General features: G+C 47.6%; 1 protein-coding gene across 1 annotated transcript in view; it reads right to left on the bottom strand.

Moving 5' to 3' along the window:
* Positions 1 to 24,597, bottom strand: part of LOC138547336 (thioredoxin domain-containing protein 12-like) — a 654,368-nt gene that overhangs the window by 177,780 nt on the left and 451,991 nt on the right. The gene's annotated exons all lie outside the window — the stretch shown is intronic.

Below are 24,597 nucleotides of genomic sequence, written 5' to 3'. Positions count from 1 at the left end.
CACAAAAACAATTGAACCAGAAGCTGAGAGGGGCTTATCAAATCAGGCACCCAAGCCAACCCCAAATGTAACTATGGAAGAGGCTACTAACAACTTGCAACCTCTGGAGAATGTAGAGCTGGGAGAAAAGGGGGAGGAGGCGATAAAGGAGCCGGAATCACCCCAAAAGCACTTAAAACAATTATGCCCTATTTTTATTAAAGAACAAAACAGATAAGGTTCAAAAGCTGAAAAAGAAGTGGTGAAACCCAAAAAAGTCCCAAAGAACAAGGGAGTACTGACCGATGTGTTCAGAAGGAAAACACAACAAATACAATAATCAAAGAACCAGAAATTACCTGCAAGGCAGAGAGGATCGGTAGTTAAGAAGTTTATTAGTAGTATCTCAGTACCAATTAAGGGAACCCCCGTTATTCTAGAGGAGACTTCAAAGCTTGCCACACAAAGTTGCTCCTTTCAAGCCCACCCAACAGAAGTAGAGTCATCCAGACAGGATCGAGAATCAGTCCATACCGAAGATCCAGGTAGCCCTTCGACAGATCTGATGGCTCTATCGACATATACAGTTTCGGATTACATCTCGGACGAAGAGGCGGAGAAGAAAGACGATGAAATCAATGAAGATTAATCATATTACCTAAAGTATAAGGGGGAGAAGCCAGACTGGTCAGAGAGACCTAAAGGACCCATTAGCTTACCAATTGAAAGCTTGAACGACCTTAAGACCATAAATAAAAACGAACTACGAAGACCTCCACAAATAAATCCCTGTGTAAACTGGCAAACGCAGGGGATTGTGCCGGATATTAAGGATCAGGGTGAAGTGGACAAAATTAACTTGGGGACATCGACTGTCCTACCAAAATTAAAAGAAGCAGAGGGGACACTACGTGAATTACAATGGATAGAGGTGCCTAAGCAGGCCTGTGTTAAGGTTAACCTGGATAAAAGGCAGATTGAACATAATAAAAGTTATGGAACCTCTCCACTAAAATTGCCACGACCAGTGGTGACAAAGGAAAGGAGTAGGAATGCACAGGAGCATGAGGTGATGGAAAAATGAGGAGGCTGGGAGACTCCCAAATAAATACGTGCTATCAAGATGGCCTGTTATTAGAAATGATTATTGCCGAATCTGATGGGCTAATCCTTAACAGAGCGAATGTTATAAGATTATTTCATCATGTTCCATCGCTCAGGCCTTTTGACATCGGACGATCTGGCCATAGTAGAGTTTGTTGATGACAGACTGGACAGAGTAATTATCTACCCTACTACGCCACTGATAACACAACTGTTAAAGCAGGAAGTTGCCTCATTAAGATCACTGGGGTTTGATTTGACTGACCAAAGAATTATAATAAGACCACCTAAACCAGCACTTACCTACCAAAGAGATGATCAGAATGACCAGAAATCCTCAAGGGAAGGTGTTGAAGGGGGGCGTTCACCAAACAGACACTCTGCTCAAAGACACGAGAATAGAAGGAAAGATCAAGATTGGCGGAGTAGTCGCAGAGAAGACAGGGTGGAACACCAGTACAGACACCATAGTCGTAGCCCCTATAGTAGGAGAAGTGATCGAGGAACACTGACTGAAAGAAAAGAAGATCAGAGGTGGAAAGCCCATGGATCGGAAGAAAACTGGAAATGGTTGACGGGGCTGGTAGCAGAGAAAATTAGAATGACATAGATCTTGCAACATAAGGACCATAAACTCCTCACAATGGGCAGCTGGAATACGAGGGGCTTCATTGCATCTACTGACTAAAGGGGGAGATGAGATAAAAGAACATGATATATTCTGCCTCCACGCCACTTGGTTAAGATCCTTACCTGTGATAGATGGCTATTCATCCCCTCTCAATCCAGCGATTAAAGGGGAGGCCCACCTCGGTTCTTCTAATTTTAATTAAAACCAACTACAATTAACAATTCTTGAAGAACTTTCTCCAACCCCGCTAATTCAAATCCTGGTGGGAAAAATTGATATGGAAAATGCCAAAAATGAAAAACTTTGATCCTCTTTAATTTCTACTGGAACTCAGCAAGTATAGCCAGCTTGAATTTCCCAAAACAGGTGGCAAACTGGATCGACAGATGTAGGTTGAAATGGAAAGATCCCTGGTTTGCGATATGTGGTGACCTAAACTCTTTATCGACAAACATGGAGAATTAATCACCAGGCCTTCGGTGCTACGACTGCTGAAAGACGAAGATCTATGTGGAGGGAAACCATTAACCTAAAAGATGTCATAATGTTGAATGGAACCACAACTGTTGACATACCCGCAAAGATAACAAGGAAAGGGAAAAGTGGGGTCAGGTGTTAGATTATATCTGCATCTCTGGAGAGAATGAGGATGTATCAAACAGGTTGATAGTGGAACATATGGAGGACAGTGGCCACAATTTACTATCTGCAACCTTGACTCCGGTTGGCCAAAACAACGGCCACATCTATCATATGAACTTGGATGTATCCATGGGGAGGAATAGAGTTAGAATTGCTACGCAAAAAATAGCAGGTTTGACAAGTCGTTTAAAAGGGATCACAGGCACAAGCAGAAGGAACAAGGAAACGCGACAGATTGACTACCCCTCTCTCTTAGGTCTTTCGACAACACAGGTGTAGGTGCTAAAGTACTATCACATCAATATATAGTGAATACTTTTTGCAAAAAAACGTTTATGCAAGGAAAAAATGTTTCTTCCACAGACTGTTACTTTCTAAAGATATAAATCATTTTAATAATTGGTTAAAAACCACATGTTCTATATAAAAATTGTTGAAATTTGTGGGCTTTTTCATACATCACTCATACCTTTCATGACTATTCATACATACTCTGACATGAGGGTTTGACAATTTAAATTTTGTTTTGGCATATTAGTTGTTAATAATATACATGACATCAGAAAAAACATTTTGTTTTTCTATAAGTCGACATATGTTTCGGCCTTTTGTACTAGTACCGCCGTTGTCTACGGTAGTCTAAGAAATTGTTAATGGGCCATCTTCAGGACAATGATAATTTTTTTGAAGCTGCACATCTTCACCTCTTTCTTTTCCATATGAAAAGCCAAATCTGTAGTCGAAATATTTTACTCTGGACCACGGAGCTAAGTTGTAGGGTATCTTCTATTTTACCCCTTGTCAGGAGCCAATAGACTTCTTGGTGTAGGTGAATCTTCAGTATTCTCTACTTCTGTGCCACTTGATGGACTGTAAACGCACAGAGGCTGTTTACATGGGTGGCATCGAAAGTAGTGCCTCTAGCGTTTATTCGTGGCGAACGGTGTTTCAATTCCAATCACGTCCGTTCGTCTGTCGCTGAAAAGGAGCAGAAGGAGCCATGAAGTCAATAGACTATCTAGGTCTATTTAACTTATATGAGGTGAAAAGGGGAGAAACTGGTAAACCGTTCCATTCACATCGACATGTATACGATCAGGCTGTGGTCAAACAAAAAAAGATCAACAAGTAAAAAAATCACTTTGCTTAAAAATGATCACTCAGCAACAGCAGTAATTCTGCGACAAAAAATTCACCAACAGTACCATAATTGGCTCCCGGGACACAAACAAGTTTTTTGGAGGAAAGATGCAGAGAAGATGTTAACTGTACTTGGAACCAGAAATACTGCCAAGATGTGGGGATTGATAAACTAGCTGGATACACCCAGGTGGCCCTAATCCTGAATTTAATACCAGCGGCCACTTGGATAGTACACTTTGAGACCTGTTGTGACTTGACCCTTGACACAAACTCAAATCTGGAGATGGACTCGACAAATCCACCAACAAAGAGGCCTTGGGATCATATTGAAACTGACCCAATAGCTATTGCTGAGGTTATTCATAAATCTTCCAGTTCGAGAGCACCAGAGCCGGATGGCTTTAGAATGCCATACTAAAACAAGAACAATGGGCCATATTTCTTTCTACTCTATTCGCCTATATAGTTAAGTCACAGAAAGTTCCACAATCATGGAAAGAGCCCATCATCACGATCCACAAAAAGGGCCCGCGGTCAGACCCAGCCAACTACCACCAAATATCCTTGTTAGATGTCCCTGGGAAAATGTTTGCTTCTCTGATATTGAAACCTTTACGAGAATGGAGCATCACCTCTGGCCACAGGGACATCTGGCAATCAGGTTTTGTAAGAGGAATGGGCCTAGGGATAAACATCTTTATCATAAACCTGTTGAAAGCCCGTACAGAGATACAAAGAAAAGAAGACGTATATTGCCTTTATTGATCTAACGCAAGCGTTTGATTCAATCTTTCGTCCGACTCGAAGGTCTAAATTACATCGGTGGGGATTTATTTTAAAATGTTTTTATTGGCATTTACAGTACACCGTCAGTACGTTTTGTATTTGTCAAACAACATGTATTAGTGTGAACATATAACCAATATATTAACGTTAAAACGAACAGCCTTCCCCGCATTATGCTTGCTTAAGGGTTGGAGGTCCCACCTTGTAGGTGGGACTAGCACTTGTGATAGTGCCGGGCATCTATTGAGTCAAGCGGCTGGGGGTAGGTCGTCTTATCGCTGAGTGTCTATTTCCCCAATTGTCGCTTCTCTACTGTGAGTGAGTTCCAGTTTCTCATGGGGGTCTGCCGTCGGATGGATGAAACATGTCCCATGTTAGGGCTTTCCATGCCTCGAAGGCCAAGCTTGAGTCGTCTCCTGCTTTGGTTACCCCATCGCCCCAGATTCTGGTTTCTGCCTCCGACCAGTGTTCCAGCTCCTTATGCTACTTGGCGTTTTGTGTGCCACCCGCTGTTTTCCATGCCATCGCTATGGCCCTTTTGGCCAGCACGCAGGCCATGTCCATGAATTTAACAATACGTCTGATTTTGCTTATTTGCGGGTAGGCCCCCAGCAGGCATTCTTTTGGCCTCCATTCATATCGGGTTATTCCCGCTTTTTTGCGGGCTTGTTCAATTCTGGTCCAGAAGAGCTGCATCTTTGGGCAGCCCCAGAACATGTGTGCCATTCCAGCTTCTTCAGAGCTACACCAGGGGCAAAGTGGGATCGTAGTTTTGTTGAATTTGGCTATTTTGCTCAGGGTCATATATGTTCTATATAGGACATTTAGTTGGATTAGACTGAATCTTGCGTTTCTCGAATCTTCTCTGGGGTATAACAGAATTCTCTTCCATTCCTTTTCAGTTATGCAAATACCCAAGTCTGCTTCCCATGACTTCTTTAGGGTGTCGCTTTTGGGGTTGGGCCCGTCTGTGAGTTGGGTGTATAGCCTAGAAATTGGCGTCCAGCCATCTCCCAGGTTGTGCATTAGTGTTAGAGTGGGGTCTGTTTCTGGTTCTTCTAGCCTCCCCCCCATTTTGCTTTTGCCACCTCCCTTATCTTTCAGTACCATAGGAATTGGCCTTTGTGTAGCCCCTGCATTGCCCCCATAGATTCTAATTCCCTAAAGGCGCCCTCCTCGTATACACCCCCCCCCCCCAGTGTAGATGCTGTACCCCTCCCATAGTCTTATTGACGCCAATTCTGCCTTATTGGTACAGGCGTGAGCAGCAGTCAGTGTTTCTGGGGAATACGATCACCTGAGCCCCAGCAATTTCCTGGCCCTGTCCCAAACTCTCCGGTCTAGCTATATAATCAAAGGTGTCTCCCCCGGGCATTCCCGCTGCACCCAGAGGATTTCTTTCATTCGCGCCAGTGCCATCATCTGTCCCAGTAGCTCGGTTTCTGAGGTAGACACGTCTGCCAGCCACTTGGCTACGAAGCTAAGCTGTGCTTCTAGGTAGTACTTCTCTAGACCCCGCCTGCCCTGTATGGTAGCGTTAGCGTACTTAAGGAGACCCTATACAGGATTTCTCTGGGTTAAAGGAAATCCCAGATACTTGTGCGAAATTATTTAATACCTCCAGGATAGTAAGTATGTTGAGTTGTGGATCCCTTAGGTAGAGCAGCACGTCATCCGCATATAGCGAGATCACATGGTATTTTCCCCCTATCTTGATGCCTGCATCAAAAAATAGTTTCCTGATAAATATTGCCAGTGTCTCCAGCCCTAGGATATATAACATTGGTGACAGTGGGCAGCCTTGCCTGGTGCCTCTCTGTATGTCCCATGGCGCTGACACTGTTCTGCCGGTCTTTACTTAGGCCACCAGTGCTTTATATAGGATTTCAATCCATTGGATGAAGTAATCGCCCAGCCCAAATTGCTTCAGGACAGCCAGGAGCCATTCCCAGTATATGGAGTCAAACACTTAACGCATCGAGGGAAACTACTGTGTATGATTCCTGTGAACCTGTTTGTGCTATGACATGCTGCAGCCTACGTAAGTTTGCCGCCGTGTTTCGTCCTGGTTTGAACCCATTTTGGTCCGCATGTACTAGGGTCCCTATAACTCTTGATAATCTGTTGGCCAGTATGGTCGTCAGAATTTTTATGTCATAGTTGAGCATGGCTTGTGGCCTGTACGAGCCGCACTCAGCCATTGATTTTCCGGGTTTAGGTATCGGGACCACCAGTGTCTCCCTCATGCTATTCGGTAGCACCCCTATTTCATAGGCTTCCTTAAAGACTTTGTGTAGGGCCAGTGCTAATTCAGTGTCGTATGCCTTATAGAACTCCGGGGGCAAACCATCGCTCCCTGGGGTTTTGCAGGTAGTCAGTGATTTGATCGCCTCATTTATGTCCTCAACTGTCAGTTCCCCCGTTTAATGTATCCTGCTGGGCTTCGTCGAGAGTGGGAAGGCCTATCTCTTCTAGTGTGTCTATTATATCTCTTTGGGGTACGACCAACTCGTGGCGGTATAGGTGGGAGTAGTAGGTTTTGAATGCCTCATTGATCGCTGATTATGTGGTTAGCACCTTGCCTGTTGGGTCCATAATTTCGACAATCGGCTGCTTCGGGTTCTCTTTCTTGCACAGCCACGACAGCAGTCTACCTGGCTTATCCCCTTCTGAGTGTGCCCTAGTGGTTCTGGCAACATAATCTAACTTAGCTAGTCTGACCCATGCATCATGGCAGTCTTTTCTGGTTGCCGACATTGCCTCCTCAGCCTCCTTAGTCTTGTGGGCTGCAGCCTCCATCTGTCTGATCTTCCCCTCGCCTGCCTCCAGTTCCTCCTTTAATGTTTTCTCGATTCCACCAGCACTTGCTATTACTTCCCCTCTCACCACCACTTTCAGGGCCTCACAGATTGTGCCCCACTTACTCACACTCCCCACATTATTGTCCATGTATTCCTTTATTCTACTCCGGAGTCCCTCTCTAAATGCACTGTCTCAGTGCTTCCGCTGGCATTCGCCACATTGGTATGGGTGGTCTGGGGCCCCTCACTCTCCATTCCATAAGGAGCGGGGAATGGTCAGATATGGTTCTGCCTAGGTAGGATGCCGATTCCACCTGGGGTAGGTGTACCCTGTCTATTAGGAGGTAGTCAATTCGGGTGTATAGCTCATGTGGAGAGGAGTAATAAGAGAGTTCCCTACCTCTCGGATTTAGCTCTCTCCACACCTCTGACAGACCCAGGTCCTGTATGACTTTGTCCAATGTGGAGTGAAGTGGATTGGGTTGGCCAGCTGCGTTGAAGAAGTGGATCTGTCGAGGATGTAGTCTCGCACGCACTTAAAGTATGTGTTGACTAGGCAGATTTCGCGGCGTTCGATGCTTCCCCGGAGTATCAGGTATCTGCCCTCAGGGTCTGTCTCTTTTGACAAAAGTTTGAAGGGTACAGTGTCGCTTATCCATGTATATACCCCGCAAGCATATTTACAGTACGTGGCGCCAAAGCCTTGACCTCCCCACCACTCCGTTACCTTTGAATTGGTGTCTGCAGTAAGGTGCATTTCCTGTAATAGTGCTATGGAGACTTGCTTCCCCTTCAGGAAGGATTTGATCCTGTTTCGGCACATATAGGTGCCCATCCCCCCCGACGTTCCATATTAGTATTTGTATATCAGCCGCTATTGTTGTTCAGGGATGTTCAGTTTATGCTGTGCCCATTGTCCCCATGTGTTGGATGCAGTGAAGACTTTAGAACATTTCAAACAAGAACGAAGAAAGCTCAACCAACTATACCCAGCAGTTGCACAATGCAGGCAATGCTCAGGTGCCCCCGCTCCTTCGCAGCCCTCCCGGGTCATCTTGAGCGTGTGTAGCGCGTCAGCAACAGGCTGGCGCCAGTCCATTCGCGGGGAATGCCTTTGGGCTCGGGTTAAACAGCCTGTCTGTTTCCTGTCCTTTAGGCTAATTATGGCTTGGTTTTTGCCGTAGTGGTCTTCTTTCTGTCTCCAGTGTACGGATTATGGTGCCTCTTCTCCGCCTCCCGCCTTGTTATTCACTAGCCACATATTGGCCGCTGCCGGCTACTCCAGGAAGATTGCCCTGCCCTTGTGTAGTATTTTGAGCCTTCAGGGGTACATCAGCATATATTTAAGGTTTAATTGTTGCGGTCTGGTTTTAATTGGGACGAAAGAGTTCCTTGCCTTTTGTACCGCCGGTGTGTAATCTGGATATATGGCAATCCTAGCGTTGTCTCTCTTAATTTCGCCCCCCTCGCGTGAGTAGCGCAGAATTATCTCCCTGTCCTCGAAGTTCAGGATTCGAGCTATCATCGGGCATGGGTGCGATCCAGGTGGTGGTTTCTTCTGCAAAGACCTATGGGCTCTCTAAACAACAAACCCCTGTGAAAGACGACCGGCTCCTATTTCTTGTTGCAGGAGGATTTCTATAAAACTGGTTGGGTTGGAGCCTTCCATTCACACAGGAATTCCAAGTTGGCGCACATTGTTGCGCCTCGATCGCCCTTCAGCTTCCTCTGCTCTTTCCTCCAGGATCTTGTTGCGTCTTTCCAGTTCTTGCACTCTGCTTGGTATATCTTTCAGGGTATCGGCCGCCTCCTGTTGTGCAGACTCTGTGGTAGTCACTCAGTTTGTGAGGTTGCGCATGTCTTGGCACATTAACTGCATGTCGGATTTCACCTCCTCTATTTTGGTGTCTATAAAGGAGCGTAGCCCGGCAATGGCTTCCAGTATCGGCTTGTCTTTATTGTTTTTGTGCGATTTATGCGGCTCAGAGCAGATTCCTTTGGGTTCCTGGTCCGTTTATTTATGTTTGGCTGCATTTAATGACTCCATAATGGTGGTCTTGTTCTTTCCCTTTGTAGTCGACATGGCTATCAACGGTGTGCAACGGTCCTGCTGATCAGTAGGCTGGGCTCCCCCAGTGTACCGCCCAGGATCTGTGTTTGGCCTACTTGCTGCACATAGCACAGAGTTGGTTGTTGGGTGCCAGCGGTTTTCGGTATAGGCGGTGTCCCTCTGGGGTGGGTCGCCTTCCCTGTGTGCTATGTGGCCAGGGCCTATGTTGCGTCTCTGTGGCGGTGGGGTTTCACTTCTCGCTGCCTTTTCCTGTGGGTTCGCTACGTCGGGAAGCCCTAGGTAGCGTTGTGGTGCTATGTTTCATAGTGGGTCAGGCTTGCGCTTGGTCGTAGGGCCACTGTGGATGATAGGTGGCTTGGCCAGTCCCTGATTGTTTCCACCTCTCACCGTGCTGTATATGCGCTATTTTCGAGCTCAGTGTGCACTTATGTAGTTCGTGCCTCTCTGCGTGAGGGGCTTCTCCGAGCACTGAGCTAGGGCCGTCCACCCCCCTGGGTGGGAGCGTGTTGGTCTGTTTAATACTTGCGTGGCCAGATTAGCGGCGTGCTAGATGTGCCTTGCTAATCAAAAGGCAGTGAAAAGCATTGTTTCAGTCTCCACGTTGCCCTCAAGAGGCCTAGCGGGTGTTGTCCTTAAGCCTAATCTACCTTCAGCAGTACGGTGTACGCCACATGTCCTCCTTCTATGTGTTTCTTTGCTTGCCGCCGTGGCGTAGTTTCACACCTTGGGCCTCATCTTCCAGACTCTGCCCTCACCTTCGTAGCGTCCCTTCCAGTTGTCTCTAAGTGCGGGAAGCCCCCAGCCAGCACTGCATACTTGTAGAGTTCTACAGGTGGATTCCCACACAGTATCAACTCCTCGTTGTCCAATTCAGTATTTGTTTGAAGTCCGCTAGCTTTCAGGGCACCTTCCTCGGCGATGTAGGTGCACCGTTGACGCGCTGGCTGCTGGGCCTCTGTCCTTGCGGTTTCCGCCTCACTCGTGGCATCTCTGCGGGTCCTACCACTTTACCTCAGGCAGGCACTGCAGGTATCAGCCTGCGGTGTGTCCTCTTCAGGGCTGTCCGTGTGAGCTTTTGGCTCTGCAGGGCGAGTTGTGCTTCTGGGCCACCGGATGAAATGCCGGTCTCACGGCCAGCCCTTGGGTTTTTGTGGCGTGCTCCACGGGTTCGCTTTACCTCCTTCCCGGCGCTGCCATTGTGTCTTCAGTCTTCCGTCACTGCTCTTCGGAACGGCTCTCTGCTGCCCGCACACCGCACTGGTCCACTTTATTGTTGTAGTCGGGCCGTGGGGCTCCAGCAGGGATAGGGAGCCGCAATGCTCATTTGTTTGAGGGTCTGTGTGCACAACCTCCGCTTCCCTTTCTCAGCTTCCTAGCGGTTTCTCCCGACAGCGTTCGGCCCTTCCTCTCTCTCGCAGTCAGAGCGCTGCAGTGTCCGCCATCTTGGCCGTCTGGGGGCCCTATTTCAGAGGTCTGTTTATGGGTTTCTGGTCTCTGATTCAGAGTGGATTTTTCCCAGTGGTGTGCAGGATCGGTGGATCTCACTGGGCGTTCGTTTTGAAAAGCGTTTTTAGATTGTGGCCATATGTTTTAAGGATCAGCTAAAGGATCAGGACGGGAGCTCAGGCAGTGCACGTCTTCACTCCATATGCGTAGGCCACGCCCCCAACATCGGTGGGGATGTCAAAATTCTCTGCGGACCCCAATCAAAGATCTGCACTACAATACATCAATTAAAGTAAGACTGAATGGATCTGGGCTCCTAACTAAAGCTGTAAAAACAAACAAGAGCCTGAAGCAGGGGTGCCCTCTGGCCCCAGAACTTTTCAACCTCTTTACTTCTGATGTCGAACTGGCATTTGATGTTTCCCCCCAAAAATTGCCAACATGAAGGTGAGGAGACTTCTTTATGCGGATGACGTGGTCCTTATGGATCAAACCCCGGTGGGGCTGCAGAGGCAACCGGTCGCTCTTCAATCTTACGTTTAAAATAATGGACTGACAATCTGAAAAAATCCCTCATATTGCCTCTAGGCCTTCGGAAAGACAATCTGAAAAAATCCCTCATATTGCCTCTAGGCCTTCGGAAAGACCAACGGGGAATAAACAACTGGAATGGAATCTTAAGGGCACGACTATACCGGTGGTACACTCCCTTACTTATCTCGGAGTATGCCTAAATACTAGTATAATTGACATCCCGAGATCTGAATCGCTCATAAGAAAAGCACGGAATCTGGCAGGTCAGGGGAGGATCCTATTGAAGAGGTATTGTAGCTTTTCACTGATCCCACTGATAAAATTCTATCGGTCAAAATTGTTGCTGATTCTATCTTATGGTGCGGAAACCTCCCTTTGCTTCAAACAGGAAAATTGGGCAAAAATAGAAGGTGTCTTTTGGAAGAAGGTACTGTCTATTCAAAGAACCACCCCTATACAAGCTGTTAGGATGGAACTTGGCCTCACCTCACTAGGGGCAATCGCTGACTGGAAATCTCTGGCGTTCTACAAAAAGTGCATTGAGGATCAAGTGAAAGGCGACTTCATCTGTCTGAAAAAAGCTTTAACGGAACATAAGGAGTCCCTGATAGAATGGGAACTAAAGTGTAAGACACTTTTAGAGAATTTGGTGGAAATCACTGCAAACTCTCCTTAACAATCCAGATAAAACCAAAAAGAAATTGTTCATCCGGGACTGGATCCGGACACACTCCAAAAGACAGAAAAATAGATCGTATGGGAGAGCATTGGTGGAAAGCCGTAAATTAAATAGCCTCCCGAGGTACCTACAAGCCTTGCCAAATTGGTTCCTCAGGGACCCGTTTTTCAGATTTCGTCTAAACTTATTTCAGACTAAGGAGACCACCAAGTGGGGAAAGTCTGGGTGTACCTCAGGGATCTGTAGAATGTGCAAAGCCGAAGATTTGAGAGACAGTATAAAACGCTTGGTGATGGAATGCCCCATCCTGGAACATCAAAGAAATCTTAATGAGTGAAGTAATCACCAAGTATGGCTCTAGACCAGCAGAAGAATGGTGGGAAATCTTGCTAGCAGGGGAAAAATTACTATCACTTTGGCACTGGTCAAATTTTTAATTATTATTCAAAAGACATTGCAAGAACTTTAGCTGATAGCTCTGGGTGAAGAGATGGAGCTTTCTCTGCATTGTAATGCTTTTTCGTGTCTTGTTCTGTTTTTATGTTCTACCGTTTGGAAGGTAGGGTGGTGAAAGGTTGTCGATTTGAATAACCAATATACACCACCTAAATAATAAAAAAATAAAAAAGATATACCATTGGTAATGCTCTTTCTGGTGGCCATGTTAATTCCTCCCAGATTACTCATCTTCTAAAATAACCCTTCGAAGGGATTGTGTCCTCCGACGTATTCCTTATCTTAGATAGAAATCCTTCAGCTTTGCTGGCCTCGGAAAATTTTTTCGCCAGAGGGCGCTGCGCGTCGATGATCGCCGAGTCGATGACCCTCGACGGCCTCCGTGCCGACGTCGACGTCATCCTGCCTATAAAGGCCGCGCGCAGCGTCCGTTGCTCAGTTCCGTTTTTCCGCGCTTCGTTGTGCCTCGGAACACCGTTGCTCAGTTCTCGTCAAGATAACGTATATAATAACTACTATTTACCTCGATATCGATGGCATCCTCCTCCGACCCGACGACCCCTCGGTCCGGTTTCAAAAAGTGCCGAGACTGCGGGAAGAAAATGTCGTTGACGGACCCTCACAGGGTCTGTTTGTGGTGTCTGGGAATCACGCACCAGAGTTCGGAGTGTGAGGAATGCCTTTCCATGACGGCGAAAGCCTTGAAGGAGCGTAGGGGGAAGCTCGAGAGAGGTAGGTCAACTTTAACTTCCTCGAAAGCTTCTTCGGTAGAGTCGAGACGTTCGTCTCCTCACCATAAAAAACACTCTCGATCTAGATCACGAAGTGGCTCCCACCACTCGTCGACATCGAGACACTCGAAGAAGAGACGTAGGAGATCCCCTTCGTCATCTTCGTCGAGTTCTCCTGAGAGAGTTCATTGCCCCACAAAACGCAGCTCGCAAGCTGAGTGGGAGGAATTCAGGAAAAAGATGCTAAGCGTCTTCGAGAAAGCGGCCTCGTCCCCCTCGAAGACAGCTGAGGGTGATACCCCGGGTAAAAAACCCAAAAAATCTAAACGCCGCGAGTCGCAGTACCCGGCGGAAAAGTCAACCCGAAAGCGCCTCGAGCCATCGGGAGATAAAGCATCATCGACGCCATCGTCGAAAACTCCTTCGAAACAGAGGTCGGCGCCATCGACGCCGTTGTCGAAGGATTCATCGGCGCATCAGTCGATCGAGTCGACGCCGACGTCGACGCCGATATCGACGCCGGTGAAGGAAAGAACCACGGCTACTCCACAGCCAACGGTTAGACAAAAGACCTCCGACTCGACGCCGAGAACGTCGACGTCGTTCTCGAGCAAGACTCCGATCCTTTCGAGTTCTTCGAGGCCTAGTACACATTTCTCGACGCTTTTCACGGCGCCTTCGAGTACTTTCACGTCGGTGTCGACGACATCGACGTTTTCAAGGCCTGTGATGATGGCTCCTTCTGCATTGGAAATGGGGTTTATACCATTCCAAAAACCAATGTATCCCCCTTTAACCTCGATTTTTGAGGAAAGGGAGGATTCAGACCAAGATATTGATTTACAGAGGACCACATCACCAGAGCCAGAGACTTTCGCCTCTGAGGAAGGAAGATTAAAAAATCTTCAGGATGCACTTCAGGAAGCTAGTGGCTTGGACACTTCTCCTGAAGCAGAATTTATCAAACCAGACCCAGGAGAACATGCGGAGACTCCATATAGAGCTCTGATGTCTAGAATCATAGAATTTATGGGTTGGTCTGCACCTTCTCCTGCCTTTCAGCAGGATGACCTCACTGACATACTGGACAAGGGCCCACAGGAGGATCCTGTGGTTCCATTTCACTCTGCTCTACAGAGAAGGATTTTGACAAACTGGGAAACGCCAGAAATTATCCCGGCAGTAAATAAAAAACTGTCAACAAAATACAGGGTGGCTAGTTCTGACCCTGAATATTTGTCAAAACACCCTACTCCTGAGAGCTTGGTTGTACAGGCTGCAACCTCATCAGGCAGCACATCTGCATACCCCACTGCTCCGCAGGATAGGGATGACAAAAAATATGATGCCATGGCTAAGAAGGTTTTTTCTGCCTGTAGCATGGCGTTAAAGTCTATTAACGCGACCTGTACGCTCGCTAGGTTCAGCCACACCCTTTGGGAGTGCGCTTCATCAGCGGCTGACTGCCTCCAAGAAGGAGAGGAAAGGGACGCATTTTTAAACATCATCAGGGATGGTAAAGATGCGATGTGCGAGACCCTACAAACTGGCCTAGATTCTGCTGACAGTATCAGCAGGGCCATGGCGGCAAGTACCACAATCCGCAGGCATGCGTGGTTGAGGAAGTCTGGTTTTGCCTCTGACGTGCAGACCAGGCTTTTGAATATGCCCTTTGACGGTTCTACCCTCTTTGGAAAGAAGGCGGATGACAGTTTGGAGAAACTGCAAACGTCCAAGGCAGCAGCCAAGTCATTGGGAGCTGCTATCCGTCAGAATACCTTTCGTCCTTCGGGATCATCGTGGAGAGGACGGTCCTTTCGTTACTATTCCTCATATGGAAGGGGCAGGGGACGACCGGCTCAAAGAGGCCAAGGAAGATTTACCCGTGGTGGACGGGGTAGGGGAAAGAAAGCCGCACCCGCAGGAGCAGGAGCCACTTTACCTTCGGCAACTGCATCAGCCGCTTCAAAACCACTCTGAGGTCTCCCCTCACAGAACACCAGTAGGGGGCAGGTTAACTCACCATCTGACGGAATGGCAGGCTATTACGTCAGATGCTTGGGCTCTGGAGACAGTAGCCCAAGGTTACTGCCTGCCCTTCCTACATATCCCTCAGAGTCATCCACCGGGGAACAACCCTTTGAAGCTTCCAGATCCGCTCCTCTTGCAGGAGGTTTTAGACCTGCTAGAGAAAGGTGCCATAGAACTGGTACCTGTAGCGGAAAGGAACAAGGGTTGGTACTCCCCCTACTTCATAATACCGAAGAAGGACGGAGGACTGAGACCCATCTTAGACTTACGGGAATTGAACAAATTCCTCCGAAAGGACAAGTTCAAGATGGTGACTCTCTCTCAGATCCTTCAGGCCCTCCAGCTTCAGGACTGGTTGGTATCTCTAGACCTCCAGGACGCTTATTTCCATGTGCCGATCCATCCCAGGCACAGGAGATACCTGAGGTTCGCAATTGGCAGCTCTCATTATCAATTTCGAGTTCTGCCATTTGGGCTAACCTCCGCCCCGAGGGTCTTTACCAAGCTAATGTCGGTTGTGGCTGCAAGTCTAAGGAGGGAAGGGATTCATGTCTACCCTTACCTAGACGATTGGTTGATCAGAGCTGTATCTTCGGAACAGGCTCAGAGACAACTAGATTATGTTTGCCACTTCCTTCACAAGCTGGGCTTCTCCCTCAATTTAAAGAAGTCACAGATGATACCATCACAGAGACTCCAATTCATTGGAGCAGTCCTGGACACTTCCCTGGGAAAAGCCTTGCCACCAGAGGTGAGGGCTCGAGATATTCTGCAGATGGTCATCAGATTTCAGAATGCCCAATATCTCCCAGCCTACGACTTTCTGAGGTTGCTAGGCCTCATGGCATCCTGCATATTCCTCGTGCCGGAGGCTCGCCTGAGAATGAGATCCCTCCAGTGGGCACTGAGAACTCAGTGGTCACAGTTCTCAGGAAGGATGACAGATCTCCTTCGGATCCCGGTCAAAGTAGCCCGAGACCTTCAGTGGTGGGCCTGTCGGGAGAACATCCTGAAAGGAGAAATGTTTTGGCAACCATGGCCGGAGATAACAGTAGTCACGGATGCCTCACTCACGGGGTGGGGAGCTCACGCCAACGACTTGACCATCAGCGGTCGTTGGTCTCCATCGGAGTCCAGACTACATATCAACCTGTTGGAGCTGAGAGCCATCAGACTAGCGCTGAAGGCTTTTCTGCCGTCTGTACGGGGAAGAAACGTCCTAATAATGACGGACAATACAGTGGCCATGCACTACCTCAACAAAAGAGGAGGCGTAGGCTCACTACCACTGTGCAGAGAGGCGATGCAGCTCTGGTTTTGGGCAATTCAGGAAGGAATCTCTCTATCGGCAATTCACCTAGCCGGAGAGAAGAACTTGACAGCGGACGCTCTGAGCAGGCAGAGCACAGTCTCTCACGAGTGGGAGATAGCTCAGGAAGTCCTTCAAGAGATCTTCGCCCTTTGGGGAACCCCTCAAGTGGATCTGTTCGCCACCAGTATCAACAGGAAGTGCGACAGATTTTGCTCAAGGGAATTTCCCCCGAGAGGAGCTCTAGGAGATGCGTTCGTAGTGGACTGGGAGTTCCCACTTCTGTACGCGTTCCCTCCGGTCCCTGTCATTCCTCAAATGATCAGGAGGTTGAGAAGGTTTCGGAAGACCATGATCCTAATTGCCCCGGATTGGGCCAGGAGAACGTGGTACCCGGACCTTCTAGACATGTCCATCTGCCCTCCAATTCGACTGCCATACAGAGAGGATCTTCTCTCGCAGAAGGAAGGTCAGGTTCTCCATCCAGCCATCAAGACCCTCAACCTTCACGCTTGGTGTCTGAAAGGTTGAGGTACAAGGATTGGGACCTTCCGGATGATGTTATGGAGGTGTTGCTTTCGGCCAGAAGGCCGGCAACTAAAACTCTATACCGCTGCCGTTGGAACAAATTTTGCAGCTGGTGCAGAGAAAAGAATATTGAACCCTTTTCTTGTGGTACACCTATGGTGTTGTCATTCTTACTTTACCTGGCTAATTCAGGCCTACAGGTTGGCACAATTAAGGGCTATCTCGCAGCGCTATCAATCTTTAAGCGCACTGCAGAGGAGCCTTCATACTTCAAAATTCCATTGGTAATACAATACCTAAAAGGATTAACTAATGTTTATCCCCCGAAACCTTTTCAAGTTCCCTTATGGGATTTAAACCTAATTTTAAACTTCCTAAAGGGTGCCCCTTTTGAACCACTACACTCTTGTTCATTGAAGCTTCTCACCCTCAAAACTGTTTTGCTAATAGCATTGACATCTGCTAGAAGGGTTAGCGAGTTGCAAGCCTTATCGTGTAAACCTCCACATACAATCTTTTACAAGGACAAAGTTGTTCTTCAGGTGAAGCCTAACTTCCTCCCGAAGGTAGTCTCGGAGTTTCACATCACTCAGAAGATTATATTACCTTCTTTCTACCCTCCTCCTCATCCGGGGAAGGAGGAAGAGAGACTGCACAGGCTGGACCCTAAGCGAGCCTTGAGCTTCTATATCAGCAGATTGGCTAAGATCAGACAAGCAGACCAACTCTTTGTAGGTTATGCAGGACATAAGTTGGGCCTTCCAATAACAAAACAAACCATCTCCAGATGGATTATTTTAGCCATTCTGGAGTGCTACAAATTGGCAGGAAAGGAGCCTCCTCAAAATCTAAGGGCTCATTCTACCAGGGGTATCGCAACATCCTCAGCCCTTCAAAGAGGGGTGCCAATTCGAGATATATGTGCGGCTGCCACATGGTCGTCCGCACATACATTTACCAAATTCTATAGCCTGGATTCCTCCTCTAGTCAAGAAACTAGATTCGGCAAGGCTGTGTTACACTCTGTCCATTCTGGAAGGGTAACATAACTTTTATTACTCCCGCCTCCAGTCACAATACCACTGCTATGGGAGTCTATCTAAGATAAGGAATACGTCGGAGGACACAATCCCTTCGAAGAACTAGTTACTCTTACCTTGTAACGTTCTTTCGATGGGATGTTCCTCCGACGTATTCCTTATCGACCCTCCCATCCATCCCCGCAGTATGACTTCCTGTGGGTTTGCAGCCTATGCTCCTTCAAGGTGATTAGTCTAATCCAAAAACATTACTGGGGACTACAAAACGGAACTGAGCAACGGACGCTGCGCGCGGCCTTTATAGGCAGGATGACGTCGACGTCGGCACGGAGGCCGTCGAGGGTCATCGACTCGGCGATCATCGACGCGCAGCGCCCTCTGGCGAAAAAATTTTCCGAGGCCAGCAAAGCTGAAGGATTTCTATCTAAGATAAGGAATACGTCGGAGGAACATCCCATCGAAAGAACGTTACAAGGTAAGAGTAACTAGTTCATCTGATGCAGTCTGCACTGAATAACTTTTCAGCCACCAGGTAACGTGTTAGCTCAGTCCTCCACTCTTCCACCTTTTCGCTTGCCTACCAGAAAGAATATTCCAGCAACGGCGTCACTGATTACGAACACAAAGCCACACTCAACGATCCAGTGGCCCCACCATTGACAATTGACCTTCATAGAGCACTGCACATTACTCATCAATTTTGCCTCGTACGCCCGCCTACTTAACGGCGCATGCATTCTTCGTTATGACTACCGTCTGACCCAGGCAGATTTTGCTCCATAGTTCTTTCGGTGCTCATATGCATATTCTCGGCGCTTCACAGCCAGCTTATCTATGTACTTAGCCTGGACCTAGCAGTCTTGACAGTATAGTCCTCCGGCACTATCTTAACAGCCTATCACAACCCTGTGCTCCATGTACTTAGTCCTTTGCAAATTTGTGTTGCATGTAATTTGTGCTGCCTATTGCACCTAGCCCATTTCATAATTGTGCTGCCTGCTCCACCTAGCCCATTGCATAATTGTGTTGCCCGTTTCACTTTGCCCACTGCATAATAATGTTGCCTGTTCCACTTAGCCCACTGCACAATTGTGTTGCCTGCTCCACCTAGCCCATTGCAGAACTGTGTTGCCTGCTCTACGTAGTCCACTGCATAATAGTGTTGCCTGTTCCACTTAGCCCACTGCATAATAGTGTTATAATTGTGTTGCCTGTGCTCAGCCCAATGCATTCCTGCTGGCCAACTAACTCCTAGCATAACAGTGTCGCCTGCTATTAGCCTACTGCATAGTTGTACTGCCAGTACTATGGCCATTGCATTTTCTGCCTCCATTATTGCCCGCCCTGCCTAGTACTCCCAACATAACTGTGCTGCCGCCACCTAGCCTGTACTTAGCCAGTACCCTATATTCTTCGACAGCATAACTCTGCGACCCATACCTAGCCCACCGATTATCTATGCTTCCCAGTATTCCAGCACAGGCCTACATCCAGCTAAGTGCCTGACGCCAGCTTTCCTGTGCCCGAGCTTCACGCAGAACCCAGCTCACTATGGTTGCCCTACGGAGAGTTACGATTACCATGGCGACCCGCTTACCTCCATTTCATTCCACAGCTCCCACTACATTCTTGCCAGCCTTATTGTCCCTACATCCAAGCCCGACAGCTATCATGCAAACTTCTGTGAGACCTCAATTTAGGCCTCCATGACGCTAACGACATTAACGCCACTACTCTAGACAATGCCATCACAAATCTCGGGTTTAAACAGCATATTAACGAACCTACCCATTCCAAAGGTAGAACGCTGGATTGGCTGGCTGCCCTTAACTGCGCCACTACCATCCTCAACAATGCACCTTGTGCATGGCCGGATCACCATTGTGTCACCTTTTCTATACAGAAAAATACCCATACTACAACCCATGCCGCAATCGCCCCACAATCCTCATCTAGGAATAAACTAAATATACCACTAGATAACCTTCTACCTCTGCTACAGCCCATCACCGGTCTGCCTCACAATTCTAACATGAACCCCTCTTCTCTGGTTGACCTGTACAATGGCACCATAGAACAAGCCCTTAATCAAATTGCACTACTGAAATTGAGAAAGGCTAAACCAGCTGCCCCTCTAAACAAATGGCTCACCGCCGAACTAAAAGCACTATGCAACCTTAAAAGATCTTCTGAAGCTAACTGGAGAAAATACCCGTCAATTCCCAAAAGGATAGGTTCTCCTCCGCTGAGGCTACCTACAAAGCTGCCATTACCAACACCAAAAGAGATCTATAATATCAGAATGCTAAATCTGGTACTAAAGAGCTCTTCTCCATCCTAAGAGAATTGGAGTCCCCAGCACTGCCCACAGAGGACTGCATTAAAGACAAAGCATGGTGTGCTAACATCCGGAAAGCCTGATCAGACAAACTGATCTTACTTCAAAATAAAAGCGAGTAAAAAAAAAAAAAAAAAAGAATAGCCTCGCTCCTAGCACCCACTCTCGCAAACCACCTATTCCACGACTGCCTTCCTGCCCGCCTTTCCACTTCGCCCCAGTAACTACGGAAGAGGTGGTAAACATAATATCGAGCCTCAAACCTTCTAACTGCCAAAGAGACTCATGCCCATCTCCAATCATCAAGGAAGGAGCTCCCGAATTGGCACCTTTCATCACTGCCCTAACTAACCCGTCCTTTAAAAACTACAAAGTCCCCAATAACCTTAAAGAGGCCTGGGTCATGCCCCTCCTCAAATAAAACCAACCTACACCCTAATATACTGACAAATTACAGACCCATAACAACGGTCCCCTTCCTCTTAAAGATAATAGAGTAGCCGATCTCCAAATTCAAAAACATTTGGAAGACAACAACCTTCTCAGCTTGCGGCAATCCGGTTTCAGACCTAGTCATGGAACAGAAACATCCCTCTTGGATTTAAAGACCCAAATGGATGAGGCCAAAGACAAGGGCAATCTAGCCATCCTGCTCCTGCTGGATTTATCAGCAGCGTTTGACCTTGTTGGCCCTGACAATTCTGACTGAACATCTCTCTACAGCGACAGCATTTTCACCAAATGCGGCCAGCTAGATCCAATCTTTCCTCACAAATAGAACTAGATTTTATGCACCTACTGCAGCTGCTGAGCCAGTACCTATCCACTGCAGAGTCCCCCAAGGCTCCTGTGTTACACCCACGCTTTATAATATCTTTACTAAGCTCCCTTTTGGCCGTCTTGATCATCTGGGTGTCACCTACACAAATTATGCGGATGACACCCAGGTCCTCATTACACTCACTGGTTGATATGAGAGATTCCAAAAAACGAAATGAAATCCATCTTGAAATTCAGGCCTGGATGGCTACACATAGCCTTTGTCTAAATGACAAGACGGAGCTCTTGATCGTCGGCACCCAAGCCAGTCTGAATAAACTTGACCACCGATATAATTCTTTTAACATTGATGACAACATCATCAAAGTCGCTAATGAGGTTAAAACCCTTGGTGTTTACTTAGAGTCTACCCTCTCCCTCAAAAAACAAGTAAACTCCATAGCCTCTTCCACAGCCTACACTAACAAATAAATAAATGCCTGCAAACCCTTTCTGTCCACAAATAGCTGCCTCACGTTAGCCAGGGCCCTGATCTTATCCAAATTGGATTATTCTAACACCCATTTCCTAGGCTCTACTGAACAGAACCTGAATAGATTACAAGTTCTCCAGAACAACGCCCTTCGTTGTGCCTTGAATATACCACACTCCAGCCATATTTCAACCTTCAGAAGAGATTCCCACTGGCTACCAGTACGCAACAGAATCAAACTTTGCACACTTGTCATCACTCAAAAATGCCTAGCTAACACAGCCCCTCAATACCTGTCAGACAAATTCACTAGGCACCAATCTACCAGACCGACCAGATCCACCTACCTACATTGCCTCAATATACCCAAGTATAAATTGAAACCGGCAAGGGGGGGGGGGGGTGGGAGAGGGTCACGCTTTCCAGTATTAGCAGCCAAATGCTGGAACTCCCTCCCTACCTCCATTAGAGCCGAACCCTCTTTTTGGACATTTAGATCCAAAGTGAAAGACTGACTCTCTGTCTAGCATCACTAGCTCTGTCCGTCACATCATATGCCCTCTTTTGTCACCATCACCACGTTGACCACTATGTAACATGGTCCCAACTACTTTTCAATACTATGTAATTATAATTGTAACATTTTAATTTTTTCTCTATGTAATTGTATCTGTAACATCTTTTCTCTGTAACTGTAACAATTTTCCTATGTTTAAGCGCCCCTATACCTCAGGGTTAGGTGCACTCTACAAATAATAAACTAAACTAATCCAGTCAAAGTAAAGGGTTCTGAAGGACCAATTTTCCCACTGGTTCATCATCTTTAAATACTGAATCCAAAAATTAATGTTTTGAAGAGGACTGAAGTGAAGCACAAGTCACTGCTCAACACATGTCTTACTGGTTTCCATCACTCCCACACTTCTCACAGAATGAGCTCCAGCACCCTCTGGTACTTCCTTATCTGCTAATCCGTAGCATTAAGTCAGGGTTTGGTACTCTTGTCTATATCATGCAGAGTTGCAGACTCCAAAGCGGACTGTGTCAAAGGCACTAGCAATTTGGATACTTTCGCAGTTTTCTTTCTCACTGGGCCATATTGTGGAGGCGTGAAGAAGCAGTGTCATCATTTATCTTCATCCCCGAAAAGGGAGAGATTTTTGTAGGATTACTGGAGCCTGTACAAACATTTGTACGAGGCTTGGAATGCCCCGCCTTCTTCCTGGGAGGAAGCACTCCAGTTTCTTACCAGGCTACTTGGACATTGTACTGCGCCTTTTATGCTTACTCGATGAGGTAAGTTTAAGTTACTTACCTGTAACTATTGTTCTCTGGCATGGATTCACATGCTCAAGAATATTCCCAGTCAGGCTGGGAATCCTCAGTAAAAGAAAAACAGTTTCCCTTGCACTCAAAAACTGTATTTCTTCTCTAAACTAATCACTGTCCTCTGGGTCATACTGCTCCCACCCAATGACAGTCCTCTCATTGAGCCCCTCCTCTGGCATTTGGTAAGCACGTAAAGTGGGACTATGACCAAGAAGAGCCGTAGAGGGGTCGGAGGGAGGTTTTGCATGTCAATCCATGCCAGACCCATGCTGGAGAACTATAGTTATCCCCTCTCCCCTTTGGATGACTCACCCTGACACAGCCCTTTCCAGGCTCCACTCTGCTATATTTGATACTCTTGATATTCTTGCCCCTGTCATGAGAATCCGCCTGAAGCCCAAAGCCGAATGCAACTCCTGGTACGACTCAGACCTCGCCACCCTTAAACGCAAGTGCAGGGTGGCTGAGAGGAAATGGCGTGCTTCATGTACACCCTCTGACAAACTGGCATGCCACCTGCACCAAAGGCAATACCGGCTCTCTGTCCTCACCAAGAAGAGAGCTCATATCCAAGTCCATGTCGCTGCGGCATCTAAGAACTCGGCTGAACTCTTTAAAATCTGCAAGGAACTGGCCAACCCTGCTGCAGTCTCTACCTCTCCTGTCCCTTCCCAGGCCATCTGCACGGCATTGGCTTCTCACTTCATCTCTAAAACTCAGGACATCCTGTCCTCACTCTCCTCCTCCCCCCTCCCTCCCTCTACTCCCTGCTCTTCCTCATGCCCTTCAGCAGCCACCACTCCTCGCTCCTTCTCAGCCTTCCCCCTGTTCTCCGCAGACGAGGTTTCTAGACAAGTCCGATCTATGAAAGTCTCGTCAATACAGGTTCACCCTTGTTCCTCCAAAACCATCTAGGACCACATGGACTCCCTGGCTCCTGCCCTGGCAGACTTCTGCAACCACTCCTTCGCCACCGGAGTCTTCCCATTCCCCCTGAAGAACTCCCTTGTGCAACCTTTTCTTAAGAAACCCTCGGCCGACCACTCCTACTCGGCTAACTATTGCCCAATCTCCATCACTCCCTTCCTGGGCAAACTCCTGGAAAAGCTGGCCATCTCCCAGCTTAATCTCCACACTGAATCTGTTGATTGTCTTCATGACCATCAGCCTGGCTTCAGAGCTGCCAGAAGCACAGAAACTGCTCTCCTGAACATTCGTGAAGACCTGCTCACCAAGCTCGATTCTAACACCCCGTGTCCTCATCTTGCTTGATCTCTCTTCTGCCTTTGACACGGTCAGCCATGCCATCCTGCTCAAATGTCTCAGTGATAACCTGGGTATCAATGGTCAGGCTCTGGCATGGCTGACTTCTTTCCTCTCTGACCGACCCTCCCAGGTCCAACTTGGGTCCTTCCTCTCGGCTATCTTTTTCTCTACATGTGGTGTCCCCCAGGGGTCTAATCTCTCTCCCTGGCTGTTCGACCAATACCTGACATTTCTTGCCCACCTCATTGCCGGCCTCTAACCCAACTTTCAGTGCTATGCGGATGACACTCAGCTCATTTTCAGGCTACCTTCGGCCACCTCTTCTCCGTCTCTCATCACGGACTGTCTGCTATCCAGGAGTGGTGTGCCGCCAATGACCTCTGCCTTAATGCCAGTAAGACTGAGATTCAACCCATCGGCACCCCCACCTCCTCCTTTCCCGTCACTCTCTGGCCGGTCACTCTTGGCCCTCTTCCTGCTCCCATATGCGAGGCTAAAAAC

The sequence above is a fragment of the Ambystoma mexicanum genome, chromosome 1q (assembly GCF_040938575.1).
Source record: "Ambystoma mexicanum isolate Mex_15411 chromosome 1q, UKY_AmexF1_1, whole genome shotgun sequence".
Lineage (NCBI taxonomy): Eukaryota > Metazoa > Chordata > Amphibia > Caudata > Ambystomatidae > Ambystoma > Ambystoma mexicanum.
Note: the sequence above shows the minus strand (reverse complement) of the source record. Positions and strands in the feature narration are given on the sequence as shown.